At 35.6% G+C, this 20,877-nt stretch overlaps 1 protein-coding gene across 2 annotated transcripts in view; it reads right to left on the reverse strand.

The window, feature by feature from the left end:
* Positions 1-20,877, reverse strand: part of LOC149807158 (microtubule-associated serine/threonine-protein kinase 2-like) — a 346,090-nt gene that overhangs the window by 240,333 nt on the left and 84,880 nt on the right. The window lies entirely within an intron of this gene.

Below are 20,877 nucleotides of genomic sequence, written 5' to 3' on the forward strand. Positions count from 1 at the left end.
TGTCTGAACTTCATTTAACACATTAACCCCTGGAGGTTTTTGTCGTTTTTGCCTGAAATTCGAGTAGGAAACACATTTTGAAAGCTATTTCTGAAATAATCATAAGAAAGCCACTTCCAGGTGATTTTCCAATAACATAATGCCTAGTTATGTTAGAAACATTGTTTTTCATTGGCTATTTGGTTCATGATGAGCAGAAGGTCAAAAGTTGGAAGTCTTTTTTTTGCTTAACAGACCCATTATTTTCGTATCGAGACCACTCTTTATTCCAAATGCCCATCTTATCTTACTTTCTGCAAAGGTTCATATGTCTGTTTGCAGTTTATACTGGTCTGCCTTAGATCTGAGACCCAAAAGTCTAAAATCCAGGACACAAAATCGGATTCTGACCACAGGCGAATTTTGAGTAGAAAACAATAGGGTTAAAAAAATGAGGGTTATCCCTCTGTATTTTGTAGTGCAACTAGAACTTCCAGATTATTTGGTATTATTGTAGAGCTACATCTGTCTACCTTTCTATAATACCACCCACTTTAGTGTATCATACATGACCTTGACGCCACAGAGCTCGGCAGTAGGCTTCTACCTCCTGACATTAAACTCGTCACCAGGGGTTAATGTGTTAAAGACAGGTGGTCCTTAGATGAAGTTGTTCACTTGAGCAGGTTTGGATAGTTGTTTAAATGTGCATATACCCTACGCACAAGACATAAATGATCACCTTTTAATATTTAAATGCAAAATTTATCAACTATCATGATTTTTATCAACACAAAATAATAACATTCTCAGATGGTTTAGCTGATGCCTCAGAATTTAATCTCTCATTTTTTATTTTACATATTGCTTTCCCCGGCAACTGGCCTTCTAAAAGGAATGCAGGTATACACTATATATCCACTCATACATTGAGACCAACTGCAAACAACACAAACCTTCATCTGCCATCCCATAATGCTCTTGAAGATCAAGATAGCTCTTTAACATTATAGTGAATTGAGGTGAAGATGGATAAATGGACATGCATATAATTATATTGGCAGAGGGATCACCAGTTGATTGTTTTGCGTGTAATGCTATTTTTCAGCACGTGGTAGGTTATACATGGTGGCAAGTATAACTGGTTGAGGAAGAACCTGGGAAAACCCCAGTAAGAACCAATGACCCACCTCCAACCCACAGGAAACTACTGTGTCTTTGTGTGTGTTTGTGTGTGATTAGGATTTTTAACGTAGCTTTAATTTTTCAGTCATATCGCTATGATGTCTGCAGTGTGGCAGTTTATAGTGATGTCTAGCATTGGGGCATTATGCCACAGACATGTAGCATGATGTCCCACCCAGTCACATTATTCTGACACCAGGCCAACCAGTCCTAACACTAACCTCTTAATACTAAGCGCCAAGCAAGACAGCTGTCAGTACCATTTTTGTAAGTCTTTGGTATGACTCGGTTGGGGATCGAACCCACGACCTCCCACTTCTGAGGCAGATGCTCTAACCACTAGACCACCGAAGCGGTTACAGGAAGCATCTGACAAGCTTTCTCACATACCCACATTGGCTTAGCCTGAGACTCAAACCCACATGGACATAGATGAGATGGCAGTGATTGGTAAATTTGAGCACTTTAAACCACTGCACCAGCTGGGACCCAGAGAGACAGACAGAGGGACACTTCAAAATGCAAAAGTTCATACAATGTCAATTTTCTGATTAGGCAGGTTCAGCAAAAATGAGATTAAAATGCAATAAAAGATTTGCTAATTAGTCCATCTGATTAAATTCAGATCTTCACTGTCCTACATGAAAAATTGAGAGCAACCACTTTAGGGTCATGTTCTAGGACTTCTGAATTGGCCAATGGAAATGCAGCTTTCAGAAATTCGAAAGTGAACCAAATCATTTGGCACAAATTGATGCTCTTCAACTATACTGCTCAGCTTCCCAAATGCAAAGATATACCACTTCATCTGATTGATAAAATTAGCGATTATGGTCATAACACAGGTCACTGGAACATGACTAGTACTAATATTAGTACCCTTACTCGTACCTCGTGGACAGGGTACTAACATGAGCATATATGTGTTAATGGAGCAAGCCGGGTGTGAATCACACCCGGCGCTCTTTTAGCCTAATAATAACACTTTAAACATATTCCTTGCATATAATCCAATAAATAGAGTAGTCCTCTTATTTAATACCGGAAGTATAGAAAATCATTGTAGAAATAGTTGTAAAATCTCGTTTACTTTTTTCAGCCGATATTTTCGTTTAGATCGTCCGCCATGTTATTTCAAATAATGATTACTTCCGTTCTCAGCCTCGTTTGTTTGTGTGCCATATAAGGACATTGACACCTTATTTGGAAATGTAAACAAATCGTAGTAAAAATTTGGCGCCGTTTGGGTCACAAATTCTGCGCATTAAAAGTAAATACGGTTTATCGGCAACTTTGAAATTCAACCAAGAAGCGATTATTCGCACTTGATTGATAATAATATAGCGTAGAATATCCAAAATATGTTCTGGCAAGCCTTACGTAGAAAAGAGGTCACGGCGAGAGTCTCGCATTATCTGTCATGGCGGACAGGATAAGGTTAGAGTAACCATGCCAATTTATTTTATCGTGTAAGGGCTTAATAAATTCAAAATAAGCCAAACTTCTTTCACAACATGATTATACTTATGTAGTTGATTTCTACACTGTTTGTTTTTCTGACTTTAGTGACAATTTTTTTTGCTCCATTACATGATATGGGATCAGTTCGTAACCTCAACCACAACAAATCAAGTTGAGGCTACGACATCGTAGCTAGAACATGACCCTTAATCAGTCACTGTCAGATCTTTATGTAAGACAGTGGACATAATTTTAATCAGATTGCTAATTGTGTATACTACACAACTGTGAACAGTGTAACCACAGATCTACCATCGTATAACGCAGCAAAGGACTACACTGTTCTGCCTGCTTATAATTTCAAGCAAACACTGTAAACCCATATAATTTCCAGGCATGGCTACATTGGGTCAATACTACACATACTAAAAATTGCATATTGAAATTTTTATAATTTTTAAAATTTGTAATTATTCATATTTTGAGGAACAATTAGAAAATTTCAAATCAACTTCTGGAAAAACCTCTAGGACTAATCAAATAAAGATCAACTGTATTTATATGTGTAAAAATACTGAAAAGAATTTCAGACGAAATACAATAACATTTTCAAAGTAAATGCTCATGACCCAAATAAATGTAATATTCAATCAAACATATTTCCAGTAAATATAAATGACCCAAATTAACCTCCAATGTCAATATAAAAAAAACTGAACTTGACCAATTGTTGGTGATAACTGCAGAATGCATTAGATCTTTTCCTGTTTACAATTCTAAATCAATCTCATGTGAATAAATCAATAAAGTCATGTCTTTCTCTGATGCACTAAATCATGGTCCCCATTCATGCAAGATTACCATTTCACATCTGCCAATAACTACAATTCAGAATCAAATTTAAAAATTTGTTACACAAACCTTATATCAGTGGGGAAAGAGACTTAAAACTAAGCTGATACTGAGCCATTGTAAAGATAACAAAACTATCTTTTGAACCATCCAAGATTGTTGTTGTTGTTCTAGGGTTTAACGCCATTTTTCAGCACAAGATAGGCTATACATGGCGGCAAGTATAACTGGTGGAGGAAGAACCCTTGAAAACCCAGGGAAGAACCACTGACCCACAAGAAGGTACTGGCTGGCTTTCCCATGAACCCATGCTAGCCGAGCCTTGGACTCGAACCCACGTTGACAGAGGTGCGATGGCAGTGATCCGGAACAGTGAGCACTTTAGACCACTCGGCCACTCGGGGCCCTGAACCATCCAAGATAAGAACTGGGTACTTGTGGGGATGGGGGTGCAGGATCGAAAAGAGAGACTATGCTGTGTTCTACAAAATATGGTGTTGCACCATTGCCTGATGCAATAATACTGACAATCAATTCTAATAATAGTGCTACAGTTGTCAGAAAAGTCTTACCAGTTTATCACAATCAATGCTAATGCTATTATATTGATGTAGGATAGGGAAATCACATCTGTGATGTCACAATTCATGGGAAGGCCCCCGGTAAGAATACAGATAGATTACTTAAATTCTGAAAGAAACTCAACTGACAATAAAATAACAGATGACATCATACCATCATGTATGTGAAGATGCTATAAAAACAAGAGGACCAAGTGTGCCTGATTTCACTTAACTGATTACACAACTTAATAGTCGACCATGTCACTAAGCAAGCTTATGTTGCAGTGTAAGAACATAGCCTATGTAAACTACATAAAGTTTTCAGTTGATCAGACCTACTTTACTACAATGTTACATTTCTTTCTAAAGATAAAGATATGATTAATATTCACAGCTCATACTCAAAGTCTTCTTCATCTTGATGATAATAAACCAACAGATAAAAAGTATGACTTAAAGAGTGGTAATAAGGTCAGACAATCACATACAAGAGCACCTCATTAATATGCATGGGTTCCCCCTTACTTTCCAAACTGCCCAAGATCCTGATGTTATTAGCCCATACTCTAATTTTTTTCACAATTTTGTCATCCAGAGTGGAAAAAAGCAGTTCCTATCACATACAAGATCACTTGATAAACAGAGATGAACCTCCCTCACTAACGGCAAGCCCAGCCAATGAGATGCAACATCTGCACATTATTATGTGTGCATCTTGCTCATTCAAGAACCTGTAAAAGGTTCTGATAATATGAGCATGTTCCAGGTTTAACAAAAATTAGATCAGAGTTCCAGAGTGTTAACAAGGTTTGCCAATCAGATGCAAGATCATATATAATTAACCTATGGATCTTGCTTATTACTGAACCCATCAAAGCTCTTCATGACACAAGAAATTATTTCAAGTTTGATTAATAAATGATCAGAAGTTTCCTGAGGCATACATTACAAGCTTAGACAGTCTGATGCAAAATCATTAGTATGCATTGCTTTCATTCAATACTGAACTCATCCAAGATCTTAATGATATAATCATATATACCATGTGACATCCAAATTAGATCTGAAATTAGATAAAGATATGTGGCCTCCAGAGTGGAGTGTGTGTGATTTGGTTTGTTAACGTAGATTTAAAAAACTGTCAGTCAAATCGCTATGATGTCTGCAGTGTGACAGTTTATAGTGATTTCTAACACTGGAGCATCATGCTGCAGACATGTAGCATCATGTTCCACCCAGCCTAACTATCCTGACACCTGGCTGGACAGTCCTGGCACTAACCTCTTAATCCTATGCACCTAGTGAGGCAGCTGCTAGTTCCAATTTTATAAGTTCGGGTATGACTCAGCCAGGGTTCAAACATGCGACCTCCCACATCCGAGGCAGACACTCTGGCCTCTAGACCACCAGAGCAGTCTCCTCCAGATTGATAACAAACTCAATCATATGCATGATCACCTCACTTGTATATGTGGATCTCATTCATTATTGAATCTTACATTTTAATAAATGAGCATAAATTCCATGTTGAAAAAAAAACCAGATCAGAAATATGGCCTCTAGTGGTAAAAAGGTTAACCAATCAAATTCAAGATCACCTCACTGATATGCATAAATCTCACTGATTATCAAACCCCTCCAAGATTTTGATCATTTAAAGCCATATTCCAAGTTTTATTAAATTTTGATTAGAAATGTGGACTCCAGTATGGTCACAAGCAAATGCTGACATCTTCTATACACAAGATGCATTATGGTCAATATTTAATATTAATATTTAACACACAACGGGCACAGTGCCATGCAGTTAGCCTCATGACCAAGCTGAGATAACAAGTTAGAGCAGTGATGCACCACTCCAAATGCTACTCTGACATTAGTTGAGTTCAAAAGTTATAACAGTGATGAAATGATGGGGCCTCTAAACCTGGACAATGCAAATCAAAATGTGACAAGGTTGTGCATCAACAGGAATCTGATCTTCAAGAGTTTTAGTGCGTTTAAAACCCTTAATCTGCAATCATACAGTGCACTCGTCTGATCATGGTCTACTTGGTTTTCTTTAACGCAAGTGCCAGGTATATGGTGTAGACTGACCTACTGGTGTACTAGTCAATAAGTAATCCATTACAGACAGGTCAAGGTCAGAACTAAATGCTGATGAGATCATTTTATGGTCTTGATTAATCTACATCTGTTGTTATTATTCTTATAGAAGATACTAATTTAAACACCATATGTTGCAAGACCAAGTTAGCTGATACAAATTTACCATCAAAGCAAATGCAATATTTGATTCCATCATGCAAAAAACTTGATTACAGTGATTCGGTGCACAATGTGCATGGAATCCTTTTTGCACACTGCAGTAATAATCACACAAAGAAATTAGATGTTGAAAGTGTGATCAGTTGAGTTGCACAGCCCACTGTGCAGATCAACAATGTTTGCAGCAGTGTTGCATCTGTAGGAGGGAAAGGGGTGTTCACATGAATACCTCCTCAGCAGGTTTTCATGAATAATGTGCATGGACATTCACTGACTGTGAATACTGCTAAATCTACAAAGTTTGCAATTTATGTATACAAACATAGCTCTGAACCTCTGGACTATTTTGGCATCATAGAATAAGCAAAGAAAAACAAAGTGCTTTCTCAAAACTACCATATGTACTTACAAGACTAGTCCAACTGTCAACTGCACAGAACCAGATCAGCCATCCCATAATGCACCAACAGATCCGAGTCAATGCAGTTTGTTAGAAGTAATCATTAGAACAACATAGACCCTGATCTGGGGGCACATTATGCTATGACAGATCAGGATCTTTGTTGTTTGCAGTTTGACTTGACATGATATCTAGTACATAGGGTAATCTCTTCCCCAACAGCCAGACATTTGGAATTGCCAGCAATGTACAGACTTTGGCATAGAGAGAAATCCCAGAGTCGATCAAGGCCAAAAATTATGTTAGTGTCCAAATTTTAGTATGGTACAATTACTCTCCCTGAGAAGCACTGATCTCGCATGCCAAGTTTGTAAGTAAAATCAGGTCCATGATATTAAAGATGAAATAAAAAGTCAGAAATACAAAAGTCAATCATTCAAGACATTTACAGTGATCTAGATTTTGTACAAGTTACCTTCTTTGAAATGCCTGCACATATTGAGTTTAATTAGTATAGGTGAAATTGTCACTGGCAGCTATATATTTTATGTGCTATAGAAGCAGCATATGTATTACCATATATTTAAAAGCCTAAAGGTCATACTGCAAGTTCATCTTCATCTAAGACCAATGGTTCATTTCAGGCAACATTGAAATATTTGAGCTTTATTTAAGAAAATCAGAAAAAAATATTAAAATGAAGCTGTCTAATAGTTATCGTCTTTTCTAATATCACCATTTATTGCTCTTCTATTTAATGCTGAAATATATTGCCAGCCTTGTCATATTATGTAATCAATGAGTAAAAGGTCAAGGTGACCATCTATATGTACATGTATTATTACAGAAAAAGAGATTTAAATGACAAAAATTACCTAAAATTACCCTCAGAAGACATACTTTAAAACTATAGCAAATATGACATAAGTCCATTAAAATACAAAATATGAACTTTCAAAACATTCACTGAAGGAAATTAGTGGGATGAAAAGTCATGAGAGGTCATCACCATTAAGTGATCATATGTGAAGCATTAGGTTTCAAACCACAACTAGGAAATATCATATTGCTTACTGTAATTACTCTATAAATGGTAAATTGTATCAATTTTATATATGCATTGCTTAGATATAAACCAAATTCTAAACACTCTACCTAACATAGTCAAATCTACACACTGTTCCCCCTCCCCCCTTCTTGGCAACAGTTGATATATCTGAATATGTGTTTAATATCCAACTGATAGTCATTCTGTGGTTTACAATAAATATTAATTTTGCTTGTTATCCACAAATAGAACCATATGATTGCATTTATAGTAAAGTTAATTGCACTTGCATATGTGGAGTCACTGTATTGCTGTGGCTGTCTATAGGACCCACAGTACTAATTCAGTTCCCATAGTAAACCTATGCAAACACCATGATATTAAAAATTCAGTAACTTAAAATTTTTGAGTGCTCATGATCAAACCTATATTTATCTGTATAGATGAAACAGATGTCAGCTTCTGAGTTGAGGAAAGGATATGTGCAGTGGCATTTTCTGGGCCTGCATGTATTTGAAACATGTGCTTTCAATTCCGCACCAGAGTGAGGTGCTTTTTAGTAATGAGTGTTCCAAACTCAAGACAGTTAAAGGACTGAAATTCCATTCAATAAAACAATCTCTATTTTTTTCACTTACAACTAGGATAAGCTCTCAAAAGATTCTTTTTCCTAAAACATAACTTACATAATTAACCAATTCTGGTCAGCCAAACCTATATATACATGGTTCCCATGCTTTTCTAAAGATAAATTTCCCGGTCATTTCCAGGGTTTTTCCAGGATGAAATTAAATTTTACAAGGTTCACATATGACCATTACTGAATGGAATAAAACAACATTTTAGATTGTAAAACATGCATTTTCTAAATCTTAAGATGTTTCTCTTTCAAGACTCTCCAAGACATCCAAGTCCAAAAAGATGATCATGTACAAAACGACAAAATGTATCACACAAAACAAGTTTGATTATATTCCTATAAATTGGCATGTAAAGTCATTTCAATGTACAGAATAAAAATTCTAACATTATTTTGCTGACCTGCATTATGTTGCCAAGTGGGAACAGCATAATGAACAAAAATTAGTTTTAGTTTCCTTTAAAACCTATAATTCTAAAGAATTATATATATATATGCATGCATGCATGCATCTTATAGAAGTAAACATTTTCTATTACAGTATAAAAAAAAACAATAAATGCAAATAATTAAAATCATCTTGTCTTGTAACAAAACGAGTTTAACCCTAAATTTATCTGTGCCAATAAAATCCCAAACTAGATTTTTCAAACAACCAAATCTCCTTAAAACGATCTGCTTAAAAATCCATCATTTAAAAAATATTTCCAAAGGGTTGATTTAAATTTTAGGAAAATATCTTCAAAGTTATACACTGTTGTATAAACAAGAACTGAATTTTCTGTAAAATCAACTTGTAATTCGTTAAGCCAGTCCCGAAGCCTGTATTAATACAGGGACTCGTATCATTTTTTAATATATAATTTCTCATTTCAGCTGAGACTCAACAATTTGGACTATAAATTTGGCTTAAAACAAATAGCAGTGCGTTTTCTAATCCGGGTTTCCTCTGAATATTCCCAACCCATTTTTCATATTTGAACATTACGGTTGGGGTATGGTGTCAATGCAACTGCATATAGAAAATCTGGAATTTGCCGCCACCATACTCAGTGACATATGGTAGTCGCTTACCAGTAGGCCTAGCAAATTTAAACTTCTGTTATAGCGACTCATACCTGCATGAAATCAATAGGAAAATGATTTTTTTCTTCTTCAGAAATGGCAAGTATTATAAACGTTATGTCTTTAATCCTCTGACAGACTAGACAAAACTATGGCATAGATGAAACATGACCATGTACTCGCCATTTGCATTACTAGTCACACAACTTCACAAATCTCAAACGACACTGGAAGTCCAATAGTCACGTGATATCAACAAAAAACTCCTTTTTAATGGTGTTGTACAGAAATACGAGTATATTAAATGAAAGTCAGATACTTTTTGTAAAAACCAGCAATCTGGCCAGTCTGATTTATCAAACAGAGAGCACATGTAAACAGAACTCCAGATGTTGTTCTTGGAATATATAAATACGGAGAATTTTGTGTTCTTTCATTTTTGAATTTTTATTACAACCAGCATATGACTTTCATTTAATATTTTTTTATTTTTTTTCTCTTTGTTAGATTTGTGTACTCATGTGACTAGCAATGCAAATCATGAGTACCAGGTAACATTCCATCAACGCTTTTTATCTTGTAATTCAGCAGATTAAAGACATTACAATTTTATTACTCACAATATCTGAGAAAATAAGTAAGTTTCATATCGATTTCATGCATATATCACTCGATCTAACAAAGTTCAAGTTTGCTCAGCCATCAAGTAAGCAGCTAAGTCTTGCCATGAGCATGTTGGCATCTTGTGATGCTAGACTAGTTTTCATACTTTCTAAGTAGCAAAAGATACGGATATCGTGCTGAGTTTGAAAATAAAAAACTACTAGACAAATCTAATCCACTGTGCATTTGGATTCACTCAATAGATATGTTTATTGCAAACACCCAAATGATCCATACTGCACCCTCCGAATATTCTGGTTAGAACTCAATAAATTTAACTCAAGATCAGTTTAATTACAACTCAATTATGTGATTGTTTTAAGCATCAAGTGGTGGCGGAAAATTCCTGGGGTTTTCCCTGACTTTCATCAATATTCATGAAATTCAAGGACTTTTCACAGTCGGGAAAACAATTATCATTTTTCCCGATTTACCGGTAGCATGGGAACCCTGTATATGCTCTATTTTATTTTCACCCATTTCCAGGCTGGTTCCCATTTTTCCATATCATTAGTACAGTGTGTCCTGTAGGTCCTTAATAATGCTTTTTTTACTTGACCCTTTACTTCATAGTGTATGGCTTTTTAGCCCTTCGATACACATAGAAAAGTTACCCAGTGCAGTACGCTGTAAATAGAACACCTGTTACCTATTCAACTCAATACACATAAGCCTGTTAACTGTTACGCAGTGTAGTGTATGTTACGTTTAACAGCAATTTTAGCCATTTTATATTTTGGTACGCATCTATTATGTATGGAAAAATGCAAGAGTAAAGTCCGATCATTATAGCTGTGTAATTATTTTTCATGGAAGACTTTTTTATGTGCTTTAAAATCTTGAGAGAACTTGTTCACCGTCAAGTCAGTGAAGCCGCATGACCAACCATAGCTGCCATTTCTCGTACTCGAAATTTACATGTTCTTTGTCTGTGTCTGCATCACTGAGTTATCTGAATTTGATCATTTATAAAAACTAATTGCTGCCTACTTCAATATCAGAGGCTTTATTATTATTATTGAAGCTTTCATGGTTGTGATTCTGTCAAAACTCCATAAGTACTGAACGAAATCTGCGACCTCCATTTTGAAGAGTGGCGAATACAACCCAGTTACTTTAAATAGCAGAATTCGGCCAGAGCATAAACAGCGACCACATGATCAGACATAATGGTCATTCACGGCAATTAATGTAGTATTTAATTGGGGGTTTTCCCCAAAGGTGGCACTATGAAAACCCGCTCAAAATGACTGATGTTTACAGCAGGCGTCAAAAGGCACTTGTATGCAAATCAGGTAGAGGCATCCAAAGGCGCTTGTATACGAATCAGGTAGAGGCTTCCAAAGGTACTTGTATGCAAATGGAGTAGAGGCGTCCAAAGGTTTTTGCATGAGGTAATGGGTTAAAATGAAACATACCATTGAGATATTGTGGAAAGAGTTCATTCTTCACTTTGAACATTAGTAGGGACTTACCTGTATTCAAAATTTCATTCATTTCAATATCGAGAATAGACTTCTGGATGGTGTATCAAAAGGTATATAGAGGACAATTCTTGCTGCCCTTTTTTGAAGTTTGTGAATTATTTTAATATCAGTATCAGTTGTATTTCCCCAAATTGTGCAGCAGTAGTCCAAAAGTGAAAGAATGATTGCATTGTAAAATAATTTCAATAGCTGGGTGGTAGATAGCATTTTATCCTCTGTAGAAGGTAGATTCTTGAGTTTACTACAGAACAAATGTGTTTTGCCTGCTTACTCCAGTCTTGATTCTTATTAACTTGAACTTCCAGAAGTTTTTCTGTGTCAGCATTTTCAATTTCACTATTGGAGATATACAGCTCAAGTTTTGGATTTCTGTTCACTCATAGTCTTTGCTTAGTTCCAATCATCACTGCCTTGGATTTCAGAGGACCAATATATATTATTCAGTGAGCACCAATGTTCAACTTGACATAAATCTTCACCCAGGTTTTTGTTCAAAGTCATAAAGTTGGAATCAGACTTACGCAAAGTAGTATCATCAGCATATGGATCAGCTTTTGAATTTGAAAATATAGAGTAAGTAATTTATAAACAATATGAATAATACAGGCCCTAACATAGCTCCCTGTAGAACTCCTTTGTTGATGAACATCAGCTCTGATTTTATGTTATCAATAGCATCTTATTGGCTTCTGTCAGACAGGTATGGTTTGAGCCATGAGAGTGATCAATGGGAACATTTGAATTTTTCAAGTTTCCATATTATTATCAACTAAGTCAAGGCATGCAAACAACCATTCTTCAATGAGTTTTCTCTACCCAGAATGACAGGAGTTGCTTCATCTAAATCCAGATTGGGATGGGTTAATTAAATGGTACTTGGACAAGTAACTATAGGTGTTTGGAAACCTGTCTTTCAGACAGTTTGGATATGTTTGGCAGAATATATATTGGTCAATAATTGTCTGGATTTGATTTGTGAACCCCTTTTATAAACAGGAAAAACTTTATTAGACTTCAGTTGAGATGGGATGATTCCCTTGGCAATATTTTGATTAAGTATGTAGGTAAGAGATGGAGCACTAATATTATCACATGTCAACACTGAATATTTTGAAGCATCTATAGGAGATAACTTTATGCTCTACATCACATATATCCCTACTATTTACTTTGCATGTAATGCAAACTGAATAGTCACTTACTGAAACATAAGGTACCTATACTTCAATGATATTCTTTGATTTATTAGTATAAACATGATCAATTAGTGTACCTGATTTTCCTGATACTCTTGTAACCAAGGTAACAAGTTCAGACAACATACAAGATTCAATCATGCTTAGTCATCTTGCATTTTTACAACCTAAGTAATCTATGTTGAAATCCCCTTTCATAATAACTTAGGCTATCTCACATTCAGTTTCAAACTTCTCTATCCAAGAGGCAGCTGAATCAGTCAGCCTACAGACATAACATACTAGAATCGACTTTGATGAGGTAAGACTGACTTGTCTCCATTCTGTCTCAAGCTGACTGACGTCAAGGTCTTTTCTTCATTCATAGAAAACCTGTTTCAAATCACTCTATACTAAGCTCATTATTTTGTATATCAATAGCAATGAAGGTTTCACACAGGCCTAACACAGGGACTGTTCTATTTCGATTCAGTATCAGTTTTACCTCATCAAGCTTTGGCATGATGAGTCTGATATTGAGACTTGCCAGGTGAAACCCTCTCTATACCACAGACTTAGTGAAGCATAAGTGGGTATATAGTTGGATGACTCACTTTTAACATTTATAGAAAAACTTACATTTTTGTATTCAAACCAGTACTTGTACAAGAATTAACACTGATTTCACTATTTACATTTTCACAAGGTCTATAAACTAAACTGTGCAATTTTAAGACCTCTGGGAAGGTTTCACTTGACATTAGGTTAGAATGTATCAGTGGTTTCTTTAATGTTTCAGCAGAATATGCACAGTTTGATATTTGTGCTTAGTAATTGAAACTTAGTAAAATTGAGTAACTGAATTGTTACACTCTGTGTCTCTTGCAGGATTTGAGCATGAGGTTTTGATAATTAACATGATGGGTTGGAGATGGACTGGAGTTGTACATTTACACTTTGTTTTACTGCATTCTGCAGATTGATTAAAAACATGGTGTAATGCATTTTCTCAGTATTGCTATCTACCCAAAAATCTGTAGTAAATTCAAAATGCATGATTAATGAATGATTCTCAACTTTTGAAAGTGGAGCTTGTTATCTGCAAGTGTTAAAGTTAGGCAAGAGAAATTTTCAGCTATTAATACCAAAGTCGCTCAACAAAAAAATTTTCTTTCTAATTTGATCAACATTGAAAACATCAATCTGGACAAAAACAGACCACTAAACAAAGTTACATATACAATATCAGTTAAGTTTTATATCTTGCTTCTGCAACTTGTCTAACAGTTTATCGTAATTTTTCCAGATTTTTCTAAAATTCACATCTTTTTTTCTCAAATATTTTCACTGGTTTTGTTATGGGTGGTTCTTTCTTTGCCTCTAGTAAAATGATGCAAATAATCAAAATTTATACATTTTTGACTTGTGATTTCAACAGAAGCAAAAGGTCTCTCAAAGCTAGTGAAAATGGAAGTCAAAAAGGAAGGAAAATCGCTGCAATGACTTTACACATATCTTTTTATGTGAACATTTGCCAAACATGCAACTCTGATGGAAGGACAAATGATATTAATTTTACAGAAGCACATTCAGTGATGTTAAGTAAACCTTTGAGTAACACAAACATTTTGAATACTGTATATCCAATCTGAGTCTATGTAATAAGTCACAGATTAACTTCCCGTGTCAGACATCTGTTTGGTGGCCGGACAAAATGGTAGTGGAAAAAATGGTACGGACAAAATGTTAAGTGGACATAATGGTACTGGACAAATTGGTATGGATAAAATGGTGCCAACAAAATGGTACGGACAAAATGGTATGGGACAAAATGGTACTAGGATTAAATGGTACAGACAAAATGGTACAACTACAATTTTATTAATACGAAATTTAAAAAAAAAACAGACAAGTTTTCACTAAATAACATTAATAGGCTGCTATTGTGAACTGACCATGAATGATTTATAATAATTACCTATACAAACAATTTTAAAATAAAAAAACAATTCAAGAAAAATAAAGCGCAAACTACAAAGCTACATGACAAAAGACAAAACCTCTGACTACTATACAACATAATTTAGAAATAGAAAAAATTAACTAAAAAATGTCACACATCCAAGACATACTCAAATAAAATTTATAATATGAGGTTAAACTTTTTAACCTAGTCGCAGTCAGATAACATTTACATTGAGCACTCTAGCAATATCTCCCAAGTATGTAACTGGATTTCGGTTATTGTAATCGACCACTATGGTGTGAAGTGCTTCGTTGATGCGAACATATGTTTTCTTCTTCTTTCCGGTTGTTGTTCCCAGTTCCATTTGACGATGCTGAAGTTGAGTGCTATGCTGCTCCTGTTGTAGTTTTCGTGCCAATTTTGTGACGGTCGGATGGGCAAAACCAACGACATCGTTAAAAGCATTGTGCCAACCCTCGAGAGCATTGTTGCTGCGAGGTAGGTTATCGATGCATCTAGAATATTGGTTCCACAACTGAATTGCGAATCTTGGTCTACCTCTTCTTCCTCTCCTTGGTCTTCCGATGAAGTTGTCCTCCATGTAATCACATTATACTTCAATTTCTCGGTATGCTGGATCTGCGGTCTATATACCGTACAATACTGTTGTAACTCAGACTGCAATTTAGTTTATTCTACTCTAAACTGTCAGCTTTGTCTGACACCAGATTGGCTATATTTTAGGTTCAACTCACACAGTTCGAAAAATGTCACTCGTACGAGTTGTGAAAAATTTGCAAGGCAGACCGTCACCAAATATATGCAATATACACAGGTCTCGTAAGTCTTACCAGGCTTTCTAGTGTGTCACTTTTCCACTAATCGCAAATGTCACAATTGCTGCAATATATTGTCGGCGTGTTTTTGACATGTGCGCAAATGACGGGGCACCAAAAATTAAGGGTATGTAAAAGAAAAACAGTCATTAAAATTGCATTGAAATACTATTTGGTATCGTTGCATTTTGAAAGATTCGACAAAAGTTATTTGCAGTTTCACTTTATTTTTTAAAAATAAAATACAATTAACATTTCCGAAGTTACACGAATTTAATAAAAATCATTTGTATTGGTATCTTTTTCAGTTAGTTTATGGACGCGTGAATATTTAAATATGTGTATAAAAATTAAAATTTATTATGATTTTAGGTAATTATTATTTTCATTAGCAATCAAAATTCTAATATATGTACCATTTTGTCCTGTTTTGTCCCATACCATTTTGTCTGCAACATTTTAACCATACCATTTTGTCTATACCAATTAATCCTAGTACCATTTTGTCCGATACCATTTTATCCGTACCATTTTGTCCACACCATTTTATCCATACCTATTTGTCCAATACCATTATGTCCACTTAACATTTTGTCCATACCATTTTGTCCATACCATTTCGTCCTTACCATTTTGTCCGCTACCATTTTGTCCTAGTACCATCTGTTGGAATCTGTATAGTAATTCACTTAGCTTAGCATACATATCAACAAAGGAACCAAATTACAACTTTTGCATACACTGTACATGTATCAAGAAGTTTCAGAAAAATGTTTTTTCTTTTGTGGAAAATGTTATTGGTTTATTATTACAGTGAGCTGCAAAACTGAAGTCAATTCCTCAATACAGTAGCTTCAAAATGATAATTGTGAAACAAGTATGCTTTTTGCAAGAGGTTTCAAGGAAAAATGCTAGTGACTACATGTATATATAATTGGCATGCAAGAAAAGATTTGACTTGGGTTAGAGGCCACAAATTTTTAGTACTGGCTACCAAACCAACTTCTGTGTGGTAATATCACAGTAATTAAAAGGTTGCTAATTGACTGAAAATAATTACCAGAAATAATTTATGTTAACTGGGTAAATTTAATGCATTAAGAGATTTATACATAAAACTAAGTTCATCTTAGCACTGTCACTGTTAAAGATCTCCTGGATGTAAATGGAAAGGTCTCTGTGAAACATATTTTTATAGTGTTCACCAACATGGGAATTTTTCTCAAATACAGCAAAGCAGTGTATTATTTTCATTACTGTACAAGTTTCTTCTTGGATTGACCGTCACATCATAGCATGATTTGCAAGTTTCACCAAAGAAATATAGATATTAGGAAATAAATTCATATTATGGTCTATGGGAACTGAATTAGTTGTCTGTACCGAAATAGGGCCAGAGTTACGAAGGGTGTAACAAATGTAAAGTTGAAAACAAAAAAGTCACTCAAGCATGAAAATGTGAGCATATCGACATAGTTTTTAGATGATAGAACAACTCACATAGCAATGTGTAGGTGAAGTAGATTCCACGACGATCAGGATGTAATGAAAATGAAGAAACATCTAAAATCACTCGAGAATGAACAAATGGCTATACTGTTGGAATTGTTGTGTGTATTTAGTTGTGTGTTTAAGTTTTGTCCATGATTGTAAGTTGTACTTTAGATAATATAAACATAATTATTACATAGCAAATTTTTGTCCATGAGTGTAATTTGTAATCAGAACGTTCACATAGCATTTGAGTTCAAAATATTTTAGGTTCAATCTTGTTTACAGTTTGACTGGAATTTTCTGTTGGAATAATTAGGGGCCCCAAGTGGTCGAGTGGTCTAAAGAGCTCTCCGTTACGGATCACTGACATCTCACCTCTGTCTGCGCCGGTTCGAGTCTCAGATTCAGCCAATGTGGGTATGTGAGAAAGCTTGCCAGTAGCTTCTCGTGGGTCGGTGGTTCTTTCCAGGGGGTTTCCCCTGGTTCTTCCTCCACCATTGATACTGGCCGCCATGTATAGCCTATCGTGTGCTGAAAAATGATGTTAAACCCCACAACAACAACAACTGTTGGAATAATTCACATTTAGGTCAAGCGAAAATGCTCCTGTTGTATATCAGCCTGTGGGAATACATTTTCATCAGAATTAATATTATAAATTGAGCTGATCTGCCTGCAGTAGTAGATCAAGGTCAAGCTTGCAATGATAAATAAAATACTTCTTTAGCATATTATGTGTGAACAGATCTGGGTATATGCCATTCAACGATGAATGGGCACTGTACACAGGTACATGTATATCTGTTGATCTGGATCTATGCCATTCAATGATGAATGGGCACTGTACATAGGTGCATGTATATCTGTTGATCTGGGTCAATGCTGTTCAATGATGAGTGGACATTATGCCAAGACATTATGTCTTGGCAGATTCAGGTCTATGCTATTCAATGATGAGTGGGTATTATTCCTTTTACCTTGTGGTGTATACTGCTGTGTAACAATATACATATGCCCAAGCCACAAATTACAATGTGCTATAAATAGAATACCTGTTACCTAATTTACTTGATGTGCACAGGTCTGCCTATAAAATTTATAGCAGTGTAATATATGTTAAGTTCAACATAAATATTAAAAAAATTACATTTTTTTTGCACACATCTGTTACTGATAGACAGGTTAAAGATTTATAGCTGCATATTGCTTTTCACAGAAGAATTTTTATATGCTTTAAAATCTTGAGAAAACTTGCTCACTACCAGGTGAGCAAAGCTGTGAGCAGCCATTGCTGACCTTTTTCAACCTCCTTGTCTAGATATACATGTACATGGCAAAATGAACATAATTTGATAAATTGTCAAATATCAGTGTTGCCTTAACATCAGCAACAGCCTTTATCTGACTTACTGAAGCTTTCACAGTTGTAATTCTAACATTCAAACTCAATAAAGTGCTGAATTAAATTTGTGCACTCCATTCTGAAGACTGGAGAACCTGACCAAATTAGTTTAAATTGCAGATTATGACTAAATGTTAAATAGCAAACATGTGATGTGATGTAATGATCATTTGCCTTAATGCCTGTAGTTTCTAACAATGAAAACCAGCTCAAAATGGCTGTTGTTTACTATATAGGTGTCCAAACATGCTTACATGCAGATGGTGCACAGGCATCCAAAAATGCTTATATGCAAATCGGATGAAGGTAAACAATAGCGCCTCCAGAAGAATGGTGCACAGGCATCCAAACATGCTTATATGCAAATCAGATGGAGGTATCCAATAGAGCCTCCAAAAGAATGGAACAGAGGCATCCAAAAGTGCTTACACAAAGTAAAGGGTCAAACAAAGATACATACAGCTCTCCCCCATTATAACACACTTTGTTGTAGCACTTTTCTAAATATAAAGCAGTACTACTATGGACATCATGATCAAACTCATACCAGTGTATAACAATATGGGTTCAAAGAAAGCAATGTGACATTTTGTCTTTTTCATCATTTCCTTCTCAAATTTATTCAACAAATTTTGACCATGCCCATTATATAGTTCCATATATTATACTATTATCATTATAGCATGGTTCAGTGCATAATGCAGTCAGCAGTAATTGACACCAACTACTGCATTATAATGAGAGATTGCTGTATATGCAGATCTGGGTCTATACCATTCACTGAAAAGTGGACAGTATACAAAGGTATATGTGATGTATGATCTGGGTCTATGCTATTCACTGACAAGTGGCCAGTATACAAAGGTATATGAGTATGTAGATCTTGGTTTATGCTATTCACTGGTGAGTGGCCATTATACAAGGATACATGTGCATGTAGATCTGGGTCTACACCATTCACTGACATGTGGATAGTATACAGAGGTCCATGCAGTTCAATTATGTACAGGCATTATGCAAAAGAATACACGTTAGTAGATCTGGATCTATGCCATTCACTGATGAGTGGGCATTATACAAAAGTATATGCATATGTAGATCTGGATCTATGCCATCCCTTGATGAGTGGACATTATACAAAGGTACATGCGTATGTAGATCTGGATCTATGCCAGTCATTGATGAGTGGGCATTATACAAAGGTACATGCATATGTAGATCTGGATCTATGCCAGTCATTGATGAGTAGGCATTATACAAAGGTACATGTTAGTAGATCTGGATCTATGCCATCCCTTGATGAGTGGACATTATACAAAGGTACATGCGTATGTAGATCTGGATCTATGCCAGTCATTGATGAGTGGGCATTATACAAAGGTACATGCGTATGTAGATCTGGATATATGCCATTCACTGATGAGTGGGCATTATACAAAGGTACATGTTAGTAGATCTGTACCTTTGTATAATGGATGAGTGGACATTGCACATGGTATATGCACATGTAGATAGATCACTGAGGAGTGGACAATATATAAAGGTATATGTACATGTAGATCTGGATGAGTGGACATTGCACATGGTATAGGCACATGTAGATCTTTGATGAGTGGACATTATACAAAGGTACATGCATATGTAGATCTTGATCTATGCCATTCATTGATGAGTGGGCATTATACAAAGGTATATGTGTATGTAGATCTGGATCTATGCCATTCATTGATGAGTGGGCATTATACAAAGGTATATGCATATGTAGATCTGGATCTATGCCATTCACTGATGAGTGGGCATTATACAAAGGTACATGTGTATGTAGATAAGGGTCTATGCCATTCATTGATGAGTGGGCATTATACAAAGGTACATGCATATGTAGATCTGGATCTATGCCATTCACTGATGAGTGGGCATTATACAAAGGTATATGCATATGTAGATCTGGATCTATGCCATTCACTGATGAGTGGGCATTATGCAAAGGTACATGTGTATGTAGATCTGGATCTATGCCAGTCATTGATGAGTGGGCATTATACAAAGGTATAGTAGATCCAGGTCTATGCCATTCTTTGATGAATGGGCATTATACAAAGGTATATGTGTATCTAGATCTGGATCTATGCCATTCATTGATGAGTGGGCATTATACAAAGGTACATGTTAGCAGATCTGTACCTTTGTATAATGGATGAGTGGACACTGCACATGGTATATGCACATGTAGATCACTGATGAGTGGATATTATAGAAAGGTACATGCGTATGTAGATCTCGATCTATGCCATTCATTGATGAGTGGGCATTATACAAAGGTATATGCACATGTAGATCTGGATCTATGCCATTCACTGAGGAGTGGGTATTATACAAAGGTACATGTGTAT

Source organism: Sinohyriopsis cumingii, chromosome 1, assembly GCF_028554795.1.
Source record: "Sinohyriopsis cumingii isolate HCF-2022 chromosome 1, ASM2855479v2, whole genome shotgun sequence".
In the NCBI taxonomy this organism is placed as follows: domain Eukaryota; kingdom Metazoa; phylum Mollusca; class Bivalvia; order Unionida; family Unionidae; genus Sinohyriopsis; species Sinohyriopsis cumingii.